This window comes from Hylobates moloch, unplaced genomic scaffold, assembly GCF_009828535.3.
Source record: "Hylobates moloch isolate HMO894 unplaced genomic scaffold, HMol_V3 SCAFFOLD_2, whole genome shotgun sequence".
Taxonomy (NCBI): domain Eukaryota; kingdom Metazoa; phylum Chordata; class Mammalia; order Primates; family Hylobatidae; genus Hylobates; species Hylobates moloch.
The window spans coordinates 148731832-148741852 of record NW_026652277.1 but is presented as its reverse complement, the minus strand read 5'-3'; the positions used below and the strand labels follow the sequence as shown (position 1 = coordinate 148741852).

Here is a 10021-nt window from a genome sequence, read left to right as displayed (position 1 = left end):
CTTATTCTGCATCTCCAGGCTCTGCTCCAGTGTCTACCTCTAGGAAGGCGCTCAATGAAGGTTTAGTCAGCAAATGCACTTTGAATAGATAACTTTTAAAAGTTGAGAGGACATTTAAGGCCGGGAATCGCAGTTGAGAACGCCTTGCCCAGGCGCATTAGCTATCATCCGGGCTGCCCTGAGGGCGAAAGACGTCCTCCAGCCCCGGGTCTCCGCGGCCGCGCTTGGCGAATCCCGCGGGAAAGGTCCCCCGCCCGCGCAGGGGCGGGGCCTGGGCGTCGGGGGCGGGACCGCCCGCGGGGGTTTCCGCCCCGGGGGCTCGTCCGGCGGGGGCGCGGGAGGGGCTTCCGCCGCGAGGGGGCGGGGCCGGCGCTCGGAGTCCTCTGACGGCCCCAGCCAGGGAATTTCAATTTGAAACCTAGCGGAGGGAGGAGGCAGGCGCGGCTGCTGGCGGCTGGGACTGAAGAGGGACGGGTCCCCGCGGCGAGCAAGCTCCTGAGGTGCGGCGTCGGGGTAAGGAGGAGTGCGGTGCTGCACGGGCCGGGCGACTGGTCAGTGTGGGGCTGCAGGGGCCGCTCAGATTTTTCCTCTGGCTGCAGCTGGGAAGCTGATCCCGGGCAGGAAGCGGTGGCGGGACGGTCCCACCGGGATGGGGGGCGGGGAGAGGGGGGCCCGGCTTTGGGATTTTCTGCGGCTCCCTCTCTTCTTTTTTTCCCGGTCTCTGCCCGACCCGATTCCTGCCCCGGGGTCCGGGTCCTGTTGCTCCGGGCCGGATCCCGGCTTCGCTGCTCCCCGCGGTCCCCCTCTCCCCTCTCCCCTCTTCCCTCTTCCGGGGACCGGGGCCGCGTCCCGGCGGAACCAGGAGAGGCGGGGGCACGGGGAGGACGCCGTCCCCTCCCGGGGTGCCGTGGGCTCAGGTCACGCGTCCGGGCCCCGTGGAGCAACAGCGGGAGAAATCCGGCTCCATCCCCCCCACCGCGGGGAGGGGCTCGGCCGCGGCGTCGCCCTTCAGGAGGAAGGTTTTAGGAGGGGAAGCGCGGGCCGGCCGCGCGCGTGGGGACTGCGGGAAGCCGGGCGAGGGCGGCGCGCCAGCCCCACGCGCGGTGCGGGTCGGGCCGGGTGTCCGCTCGCGCCCGCGCCCCCAGCTGCCGCCTGCGCCGTCTGGGAGCTGCGGAGAGGGACGCGTGTTTCGTGCGCGGATCCTTACAATTCCCACACCCAGGCCATCTCAACACAGATGGCTTTTTTTTTTTTCTCCTCCTGCGCTGGGGGCCGAGGGTTGGGAGCATTTTTAGGTGAGCAGGGGAAGGACGAGGAGAACCTAAAGGAGCGCGACAGGGTTGAAGTCGGCGTCTGGGGACCCCATCCCCAGGCACAGACGCTGCCCCCAGCAGCCTGAGGTCTGTGGTGGGACATCAGTTATGCTTCTCTAGATCGCTCACTTCCCCTGATCACTTCCCCTGAGGTCAAGTTTGTTTTTTTTTTTTTTTTTAATAAATAAAATGAGGTTTGGTGAGAAGAACTCCTGCCTAGAGTCTATTATTTTGAGGAGGGGTCTGCGTATGGAGCCCTCCCTACGGACCCGGGTAGTCTTTCATTGAATTGCCCTATCAACGCCACAGCTGCCCCTAATTTTAAGATCCCTGGGGGGGTGGGGGGGAAGGTGGAATCTAGAGGAGCTGTGACTATATTTTCACTTTTCTGAATCACATCTTTCCCCAGTTTCTTGAACTTCTTGCCTCTGAAACGGCATGTGTGTGCCAGGCGTCTTGTTCCTCTTGTTACTGTTATTTAAGCTGTTTTAAAAAAACGACTTTCGCGGTTTTCCCCTCATTTTTTCAGGCTTTATTTCCTCCCCCACCCTACGTTTTTATTGTTTTTTTTTTTCAACGGAATACAGTATTTCTCTGGTCTCTTTATAACGCTGTTGAGAATTAGCATTTCAGTTGGTGTTCTGTCACATTTCACCTTGGACTTAGCACTTGAGGGAAACCGAGTCAGTTTCTATGCTGCAGGGGCTAGGATTTAGAATTCTCAAGCTTTGAACAGGTTTCAGTGGGGAACGAATAGTGCTTAATCCTATTCAGTTTCCCTTTGCAGGCTCATTGCTGTGAGAAATCACTGGGTGGCTGTTGCAGCCACTGATGGGGGCTGCATTGCAATGCAATCTTGAATTGTGATAAGGGCCAACTGGCTACATCCATCAGGCTGTGAGTTTGACACAACTTTTAAAGAGCTATGCTGTGTCACCTGTCAGAGCTCGAGTGGTCGTTCTTTTAATTCAATTTAAGAACCACCATCAAACTTCAGACATCTATTCTTTGGAGGTTATTGGAGAACTGTACAAGTGGTAATGGCTTGGAACAATGGTGTGGATTTAGCGCTAATTTAATCCTATCCTGTCTTCCTCACTTCTTGGGCAGAATTCCCACTGAAGTCAGTAGTGGTCTTGTGTGCAGACAGACTGCTGAGAACAAGAGGCTGCTCATTTAGAGTAACGGGAAGGGACGGTTTCTTTCCTTTTAAAACATCCCTCTGTAAGAAAGACTTAGTCATAACAGTTCTTTAATCTTTCACCACTAGTCCAAGTAGTTGAGAGCACTTTTTGCAAAAACCTTCGAAAGAAAATTTGGATGAATTGAGCTACGTCCCTCGAACTCTTGATATCTACGTTGCGTGGTGATCGTTTAAAAAGATTAAAGGTGATTTAAAAAAAATCAGTTAACAAAGCTATAATTTCAGTAAAATTTTTCCTAACTTTTGTAAAAAACGTAAACTGCCAGGGAGCATTTTGTAGCAACTGGGTATGTATATTTCAAATCTGAAATTTAAGTCCAAGTAGAAAGAAGCAAATTTAATTTAGGGGATGAATCTGAAGAGAGGCCACCAAAAAAATAACTATCTAAATATAAAAGAAGGAAGTTCAGATATTTCTTGCTGTTTTTCAGGAGATAGCTTTAGGGCAGTTTGCTCACTTTCATACCTGTTCTTAACGATTTACTGACTGCCTGTGTCCATCATTAGATAATGTGAGCACTTGGAGGTTTCCAAATGAGCTTTGTGCTGATCTGAGTTGCTGAGCTAGTTAGATCCTTGGCTTCTTAACGTAACATTCTTGTGGCTTACCCTTTCCAAATTACTAGTTCTAAGGAATTGAGTTTAGAAAACCTAACCAGTGACCAGAATGTAAAAATAGGTATTTAAAAATCAGAACCATGTCCACGTGTACTACCCAACCACTTGCTTTCAACTAAAAATACTTGCAAAGATGACAAAGCAGTCTACAACCAAAATATTTATTGGTACAATTTCTCTGTAATTAGTAATATCGTACAGTTATGTTTAACATCAGGTTCTGCCCTGAATCACCCCTCTCATATTACTGTGGCTGGTGAACTACAAAGGTTGTATCTTTGCTATTTCATTTAGGAATATAGAGTTTATATTTTATATAGCAGAATGCTAAATATTTTTGAAGGTTCTGTTTTGTTTCTGTTTTTACTCTGTCTCTACTAAAAATACAAAAATTAGCTGGGCATTGTGGCGCACGCCTGTAATCCCAGCTGAAGACATGGGCCTTTTTCTTTTTTGAACTGAAGTAGCCTGTTTAAAAGCTGTGTGTGGGCTTTTTATTGAAAAGTGTGAATTGCTACTAGTTTTATAAGGCAAATAAACAGTTTATAGGGATCAATACCACTGAGTCACATTTTGCATTTCTAAAATCTGTGTTCTTTACTTGGAGAAAACAAAAGAAATGTGCCTACCTCCTCCATCCCACCTTTATTTAGAAACATTTCTAGTGGGCTTGTTTTTTTCAGATTCAGAATTACTGTACCTAACCACTGGGTACCCTTAAAGATTTCAAAGCCTCAAGTAAATATTTATGCTGGCTTTCATTCAGCAAATAGTAGCCAAACCCTAATTCACTGCTCTTTTATAGAACCTTGGAATCTCAGGGCTGAACCGTTAGGAGTCAGCAGATCCACTCTTAGCCCTAGTCTCTTCCTCTCAACATGCAAACAGTTCTAATGTCTTTGGAATGTCTGAGCAAATAGAAGATTGGTATGCGATTCTGTCACCAATTCTAGACAGAACATCCTTTGGGATGCCATGTTTTGGCGTAAACCAGCAACTTGATATTATGAGATTTGTATCATTTCTCTGCGTGGGCAGTGCCCTAGACTAAAATCTAAAATGGAGTCAGTGTCTGGTGTCATAGGGAAATGGCCTCCAAGTTAGCTATTAGAGTTATTTAGAAATTATAGCCGGGTGCGATGGCTCACGCCTGTAATCCCAGCACTTTGGGAGGCCGAGGTGGGTGGATCATGAGGTCAGGAGATCGAGACTATCCTGGCTAACACAGTGAAACCCCGTCTCTACTAAAAATACAAAAAATTAGCCGGGTGTGGTGGTGGGCGCCTGTAGTCCCAGCTACTCGGGAGGCTGAGGCAGGAGAATGGCGTGAACCTGGGAGGCAGAGCTTGCAGTCAGCTGAGATTGCACCACTGCACTCCAGCCTGGGCGAAAGAGCGAGACTCCGTCTCAAAAAAAAAAAAAAAGTTAAAGGCAAGCCAAGAAGGAAATAAATAATCTCAGTTATCATCTAGAAATGATTTATAGTTTTTGTTGTTGTTGTTGTTTTGTTTTTGAGACACAGTTTCACTCTGTCGCCCAGGCTGGAGTGCAGTGAGGTGATCTCGGCTCACTGCAACCTCCGTCTTCCCAGTTCAAGTGATTCTCGTGCTTCAGCCTTCCAAGTAGCTGGGATTACAGGCGTGTGCCACCATGCTTGGCTAATTTTTGTATTTTTAGTAGAGACAGGGTTTCACCATATTGACTAGGCTGGTCTTGAACTCCTGACCTCAAGTGATCCACCCGACTTGGCCTCCCAAAGTGTTGGGATTACAGATGTGAGCCACTGTGCCCAGCCGGTTTATAGTTATAGCTAATAGATTTTGGTAGCTTTTTCTATAAAGTATATGTATGTATGTGTATTTCATATGAGAGAGGGAATATATATGTATTCGTGATGTGAAGCATCTACTCATTGTATTTAATAAATATTTGATGAATTAATTCATTGAACCTTTAATGTATTAGAGGTGAAGAATCTTTAGTGAAGATTCTTTGATAGAGTTGACGTAGAAATGGGTAATGTTTCATGTAGAAATATCATGTCGGTAATACTTACTTGCTTTTCTAACCACTGGTATTGTTTCTCCTGGTTTTGTGGTTGGCCTGGGATCGGTGTTGTAAGTTTCTTAGATGCATGTTTTTCATGTCTAGGAGAGTAGATAATCTATATATTTCCATGGTGTTGGGATAGTATTAATTTTAATTAGAACTTTAGAGGCTTTCTGAATTTTCTTATTTTAAAGTGATATCTCTTCTTGGCATTAGAATAGATTTCATGTGATCTATGAGTGCATTCATACTGCTTCTGGATATTTTTTCTTCAAAGATTGCAGTTGAGCTAATTTCATATTCTCAGTTATCTTTAAAATGGAAACATGTTTTCACTTCACAGATACCTCTCTGAATTTTGCATATTTTCACTCTAGCATATTAGAGCCATAAAGTCAAAAAGTACATAGATTGTCTCCCAAATAATCTGGAATAAATTGAAGGATAAGAACAATCTTTCCTGAGATCTGACCTGTATCTTAAGTAAGGTTTTGCTTTAGATAGCCAAGTTGAAATTTTGCATAGATAACTAAATCCAGCATCATGGGGATCATTTTAGTTCTTTCCAGGTTAGGAACTGGAGGCATGGAAAGGCTCCCAAGGTGTTTTGTCACTGTTCATCTATCGGACCTTATTGCCTAGGTCAGGTAGGGTAGTTCATGCATTTAAACCAAATCTTTCTGAAGAGACCAGTTTCCTCTTGCTTTGCTCTTAGGGCCTCACGATCAACCTTCATGAAATAATTTTCAAATACTTAAAAACTTATGTTACCCTTCAGTTGCCTTTTTCCAGGATAATTGTGGTTTTAAAAAGCTTGTCATATAGTTCTGATTACCAACTCTGAAGTCACCTTTTCCAAGCCCTTGTATTTAAGTTTCCAGACCTGCTGATGAGCTTCAGGGCTGGGCCATTATAACAACAGTGCTGAATTCACTCATATTTTTCAGAGTTTCCTACATTCTACTGATATATGTACATATACCAGTAGCTTGAAGACATAAAATTAAAATGTGATTTACACTCTGCCATAATTCTTTGTTTCTTCCTCTTTTTGTCCAGAAGCTAGTTGTTTTTCACCCTAGATTCATTTACCTTGAGGGAGATTATTTGGTTCAGACTCCTGACCTGGGGTGGAGAGTGGGGTTCTTGGGCCTCATGGGTGCATCAACTGCCTGAGACTGTAAGTGAGGTATTGTGTTCCCATGTGCATGCACTTCTGTGTGTGTGCAGCATCTCTGTGTGTGTGCACAAGTGGATGAGAGAGACAGGTTGAGGGAGAAAGAGAACTTTAGGAGCGGTTTTTGAAAGGGTTTTGGGAAACAGAAAAGGTTGAGAACTGATGTTTCAGTTCTTATTTTCGAGATTAGAAGATGGAAGTTTTAAGAGTATTCTTTTGTTTTTCTCTCTTTTTTTCATTTTTTCACCCTATTGCACTTTTCATCATTTATTCTCCCCTACCCTCCATTGTACTTCTTTCCATTCAATTGAATTCATTTAGTTGACCCCCGTTTACCTAATTATCAAGGTTAAATTGAATTCTGATATAATCCTGGCCATTCATATTCTTACCTTGAACTTAATGAATGTGCATTTATTTCCTCACAAATTTCTTTCATGGAATATTGATTAGAAGGAATCAGTAACATGCCCACACTATTTAATGCTGGTTAGACTGCCACATACACCATTGTGACCTTGGGCAAATTATTTCTCAAAGCCTCATTTCCTGTAGTAAGGGGTTAAAAATCATACCTACCTCAGAGTTACATGAGGATTAAATGAGCTAATGCTTATAAAATGCTTCACAGAGTGCCTGGCATCTGTAAAAATTGTTAGGTTAAGAAGAGACCTAGTGAGTTGGTTACTGGTGAATATGTGGTAAGCAGATTTTTTGCAGTGGTCAGGAATAATTATCTGTGTGGAAGTACAGTCTTTGAAATGAAACAGTAATTTCCTATGGTGATCACAAGTTAAAACCACTTTTTAACAATTTCAGTCCAGTATCTATAACGTTTGAGCTTTTAGAAACTCTTGTCTTAACTTCATTCTTTTTGTTAATTTACAAAAGAGCATATATATGGCAAAACAGTTGGAATCTAGTTTCAATAACACGGGGATAATGTAGTCTTTTTTGTTCTGTTGCCAGAGGTAACTGATTATAAATGTAAAATTGTGTGCATATGTTCTAACTTCTTCTCTCTATAACCACAGTAAACTTGCTGAAAAAAGCCTATTAGTGAGTAGAATTTTCATTGATAATGTTTAAACCTCTGCATATGGCATTAAAATGTAACCTTTATAAATCTTTGTGTGAAATATACCTGCACACATATTTTCCAGCAACATCGTGTTTTAACTTGTTAGTTGCCAACATTAAGAAATCAGGTTTCATATAAATATCTTTATCTTAGGCTAGAAAAATTAGATGATGGTGTAGTCCTGGGCCCACTGGGTCCACTGGGTTTATTGCGTCTATTGCTTCTGGTGCTCTCACGCATCAGCTGCTTTGCTTAACCTGTCCCTGACGCATGCATTTTATGCTTAGTTCTAGCTTTGTTCTAGGTTCCATTGTAAGTAATCCTGTAAGGCCTGAAGCATTGATAATCAATAAACATGTAAAAAAAAAAAAAAAAAAGGAAGCTGATGGTTTTGTAGCACAGATTATACACCAGGTGCTGTAATTGGTACTTTACATATGTTAATAACCCTGCTTCTTTTTTGCAGCACCATCTTGGAGTAGCTGGTGTGCTCGTTTTACGGATGAGAAACTGAGGCTTAAAAATTGAATAAATGGCTCAAGGGCACCCACCTTGTGTATGGCTAAAACCCTTGTTTTTTCTGTGAGTTCCAGTTATTGCTTTTAATTGTTCGATGTTATTACTCAGTGGAAGTTGAAGTTTTTTGCAATTTGTTGGCATCTGCAGTATCTAACTTTTATAAAAGACAGGATTGCTTTCCTGATGGGGTTCGCCCATCTGGTTTTTTGTGTAAAGGTATGATTATGAAGCAGACCTGAGTACTACTTTTAGTTGTATGATTCTTGAATCATGCTGGAACAGGGAGTACCCTTCATCTTGTTTTTCAGACTAGAAACATTTAAAGTAATGTTTCTAGCCTGATTTTTCAATATTAGAAAAATATACCAGAGGATAAAACACATCAGAATAAAATGTGGCTCTCCCCCAACCTTTAGTTTCTGCCTTTCCTGTGGTTTTGCACTTTTTGCTTTCATTTAAAGTGCAAATGGCATTCCCCAGGGTGCTTTATATGATTTAGAAAGTCAGGTAGTACTGCAGGGCTTATGAAGAAAAGCAGCAGACCAGTGCCCTAGCTCCCTTCTTGACAGATTTCTGCTCACCTGAGGCAACTACTTGTTGGAGGCCGAAAGAATGAGGGTCATGATCAACTCAGTATACCACTGGAGGCTGTATGAGTAAGCAGCAAACTGTTTTTCATAAATGCAGAATGTTGGCAAACTGACAAACTGTGTGTGCCACCCAGAAGGAATGCTGAAGGCAGTCATGCCCCAAGCACAATGTTTCTTGTGATTAGGTACATCTGAAGCCTGTTAGTAACAATATGAACCTGTGATCAATTAAGCAGCTGACCAATCCTTACCTCCTCCTCCCTGCTCTTGTTACCCAGTAAATATGAAGGGCTGTGGAAGCTCAGGGGCTGCCTTTGCTCACTAGAAGCAGGGAGCTCTTTTCTTCTTCCTCTGGCCCTTCCTTTAAAAACAGTTTCTTTTGTTTTTTTGTTATTTCCATGTTTGTCCCTTCCTTCAGTCTCGTAATGATGGTCTCAAGTAGTAACTGTTGTATTGAAGGTCTCAAGTAGTAACTGTGGCAGTCTGCCACAAGTGGCGCCTGAACAGGGACTATCAGTGACAAACAGAGACCTGAAGAGACCTGAGGGGCACCTGAGGAGGCCTACAGGGACAAATAGAGATAAGTAGGGACAAATAGAGATAGAGACAGATAGGGAAAGATAGAGACTTGCACCAACTTAAAGGAACTAACAGGGACCATAGAGACAGACAGGGACAGATAGGGATAGATAGAGACTAGCAAAGACTAGCAGAGACTAGCAGAAGCTAGCAGAAACTTGCAGGGACAGACAGGGACAGATAGAGACAGGGTCCTATAGGGACTTGAACGAGGAAGGTCTGCTGGAACAGAAAAAATAAAACCAACCAGACAAATGAGAAACCCCGTTACAAGTCTGCTGGCAGCAACATAAGGAGATGAACAAACTGTGTGGGTGCCCTCAAGATGTGTGCGACCATGGAATGGAAGACTGGAGAGATCCGTGGATTCTAGCTACAGGCCTGGTTCCCCTAATATGAGCTGTGAGGCAGTTGAATCTGAATGCGAAGATGGAACGAGGACTGACTGGAGTCACAGTGACATCAACCCCCATGACATGGGGACAGATCAAGAAAACCATGCAGGAAGCTGAGACACTGTTAGTGTCAGGGTGAGGCAAAGACCCCTGACTCCATGTTTGTGGCCATGCTGGCCATGGTTTCCCTTGCGTCTGTAAGATCAGCTGGACCACCAACTGGCAATTAAGGGCTGCACGGCCTGTAGTTGCCTTTCTTAATTCAAAAACAAAAAGGGAGAAACGTTGGAGGTTGAAAGAATGAGGGTTGTGATCAACTCAGTATACCACTGGAGGCTATATGAGTAAGCAACAAACTTTCTCATAAATGTAGAATGTTGGCAAACTGACAAACTGCGTATGCCACCCAGAAGGAATGCTGAAGGCAGTCATGCCCCAAGTGCAGTGTTTCTTGTGATTAGGTACATCTGAAGCCTGTTAGTAACAATATGAACCT

At 44.0% G+C, this 10021-nt stretch overlaps 1 protein-coding gene across 26 annotated transcripts in view; it reads left to right on the top strand.

The window, feature by feature from the left end:
* Nucleotides 1-399: 399 nt before the first annotated feature.
* Nucleotides 400-10021, top strand: part of EPB41L2 (erythrocyte membrane protein band 4.1 like 2) — a 220697-nt gene continuing 211075 nt past the window's right edge. For 8 of the 26 annotated variants that reach the window (XM_058435560.1, XM_032159037.2, XM_032159019.2 and 5 more), the window contains exon 1: nt 405-513. The gene's annotated coding sequence lies outside the window, so the exon portion shown is untranslated. Of the gene's footprint in view, nt 514-10021 lie in introns of all 26 variants that reach the window. The other 18 variants (XM_058435561.1, XM_032159046.2, XM_032159025.2 and 15 more) reach the window with 8 other exon arrangements.